This window comes from Schistocerca cancellata, unplaced genomic scaffold (assembly GCF_023864275.1).
Source record: "Schistocerca cancellata isolate TAMUIC-IGC-003103 unplaced genomic scaffold, iqSchCanc2.1 HiC_scaffold_647, whole genome shotgun sequence".
Lineage (NCBI taxonomy): Eukaryota > Metazoa > Arthropoda > Insecta > Orthoptera > Acrididae > Schistocerca > Schistocerca cancellata.
Genome location: NW_026046658.1, coordinates 45,001 through 47,500, shown reverse-complemented (window position 1 = coordinate 47,500; position 2,500 = coordinate 45,001). Strand labels below are relative to the sequence as shown.

The following is a 2,500-nucleotide window of genomic DNA, read 5'->3' as shown; positions in this document are numbered from 1 at the left end:
GCCTCCCTGGGCTACAGGAGCATGGAAGTAGCCCAGGGGAGTGTCCGCCGGAAGACGGAACCATCTCCTGACGGCGGCCCTGATGGTCACGTCGGCCGCTTTCAGAGCACCCACTCGGGTGCGGCTGAGGGCCAGCCCATGGTACAGGCCAGGCAGAAGTACGTTGGTGAGGGCGTGGAGGCGCTGTTGCGGCTTAAGCGGAGCTCGGGAGATGACGTCCAGTTGCTCCACCAGGTGGCGTCGTGGATTGAACACGCAGCGACCAGCGGTGGAGAATTGCAGTCCCAGGTACCGGAAGGTTTCACCCACACGTAGGGCAGGCACGGTGGTATTGCCTGCCTTGAAGGTCACATCTGCGTCGACCTTCACCTTCTTGTCGCGCCCAGATGCGACTAAGGCGAGGGTGAAGCACTTCCGGGCGTTGATCTGCAGCCCCAGGTGGGCGAGGGCTGCGACGGCTGCGTCGATGAGGGACTGCAAGCCCCTCGCGGTCGATGCAAACAGCAGGACGTCATCTGCGAAGGCCGCAGCGTTGACTCTGCGACCTAAAATCCGAGCTCCGATGTGGGAGGGCAGTTGGCTCAAAACATAGTCCACCGCAAAATTGAAAAGGAGGGGGGAGAGGGGATCACCCTGACGTACTCCCCTTGCCGGCTGCACGGGCACGCCCACGCCGCCGCCGCCCGCTATCACCGTCGTGCTGCCCTCGTAGCACCTTTCGACGTACTCAATAAAGCAATCCGGCAGGCCATGCGCCCTCAGCACGGGGCGGAGGGCAGCATGGTCCACCGAATCAAACGCCTTAGAGACGTCGATCGACGCCACAAAAACAGAGCGACAGGAGCGAACTGCGTCGGTGAGAGCTGTGTCCAAGATGAAGGTGTTTTCCAACATCCCATCCCGGGGGATGAATGCCCGCTGACGTTCGTCCACAGCACAAGCACGCATCAGGCGTGACGCGAGAACCTTATGAAAGGTCCGCGCCAACACCGAGCAGACCGTAATGGGGCGAAAGTCAGCGGGGGATGTTGGTGCAGCCGTTTTGGGGAGTAGTGTCGTCCGCGCGCGAAGCAGACTCTCGGGGAGGGCACGGGCCAGGAGGAAGAGGTTCAAGAGTTTCTCCAGGACTTCGTGCGGCAGGCGCCGCAGCTCCGCTGGGGTAAGGCCGTCCGGCCCGGCTGCCGACCCCCTGGGCGGCAAGGCAGCAGCGACCTCCTCACGCGTGACCGGCCCCCATAGGCACTCAGGAGCGACAGGCTCCGAGTGCGGGAGAAGGCGGTCACGGATGAAGCCGGCGGTGGAGATCGGCTTCTTGGTGAAGAGGTCCGCCCAGAAGTCCAGCAGACCGGGGATGTCAGGTGGCGGCTGCAGTAGGGTGCCGTCCAGCAGGCCGCGCACGCAACGTGCACGCGACCTACGGAAGGCGTCCTGTGTCCGCGCGTACGCCCAACGGCGCCGCTTGCGCTTCTGCAGCGGCGGGGCGGCAGGCGGCCGCTTTGATGGTTGGCGCGGCCGCTGTGTCCTGGTACTCGTCCTCTCCCTCCTGGACCCGACCGACGCAAGGGCATCCGGGAGCATGCCTAGGATGACCTCAGGCGGGGTGCCCCGCCCCAGACCAACAACTCGGTCCAGGGCAGAGAAACGCTGGGCGGAAGCAGGCAGCTCCGCAAGATGCTCCCAGATGGCGGCGTCAGTCGGTCCCTCCGCAGGCGGCCCGGTGGTGTCGGCCGCGAAGTCCGCAGCTGCGTCGTCGGACGGCGCAGCGCCATCGCCCGCTTCAGGCGGCTGCGTCACCGCTCCCCGGCGGGACGCCGGCTCTTCCCCCCGACCGATCTCAAGTGCCTCCATGAATTCGCGGACAAGCTGCTTGTGGGCAGCTTGCCGCCGTCGGCACTTGATTGCCTCAAGCGTTCGGTCGGGGAACATCCTAATCAGCTCTTGGTTGACAAAGAAGAACCGAGCGTCCCTCTCAAGGAACAGTTCCGCCTCCGCTTTGGCGAGCGAAAGGACTTCTTCTTCCGTCCACCTCGCGCGGTGCCTCTCCGTGATGATCTCCGCGTTGGTAGCCGCCAGGTGTTGGCGGCGGCGGTGAACCCCGAGGCCGTTTTTGGTCGTAAAAGTGCGGTGGCACTCTCTGCAGGCAAATGTAGCTACACGATCTATCGGATCTTCGTCTCGGCCGGTTGGCCGGATAGGTGCTGGGGTAGCTGGGGTGGCACCTTCAGCGGAAGGGCCACCTTTTCTTCTTTCTTCATTGTTGCCCCCAACTATAAAGGGATAATGCGAGGGGGGGCTGGTAACCCCCCCAAGCCCCTGGTGCGGTCTTCCACTCTGCGAAATCAGCGGGCCCACGTGAAGGGGAGAAGACCGCAGGAGAGGAGAGGCTAAGAGGGCTAGGCCCATGTATTGCGCATCACTCCCCCCGTAGCTACAACCCAAGGAAGGCACCTCGCAGCAGCAGCACGACTACATCATAGAGAGTCATAGTTACTCCCGCCGT

At 63.8% G+C, this 2,500-nt stretch overlaps 1 pseudogene; it reads right to left on the bottom strand.

Moving 5' to 3' along the window:
• Positions 1 to 2,500, bottom strand: part of LOC126137905 (large subunit ribosomal RNA) — a 7,871-nt pseudogene that overhangs the window by 2,516 nt on the left and 2,855 nt on the right.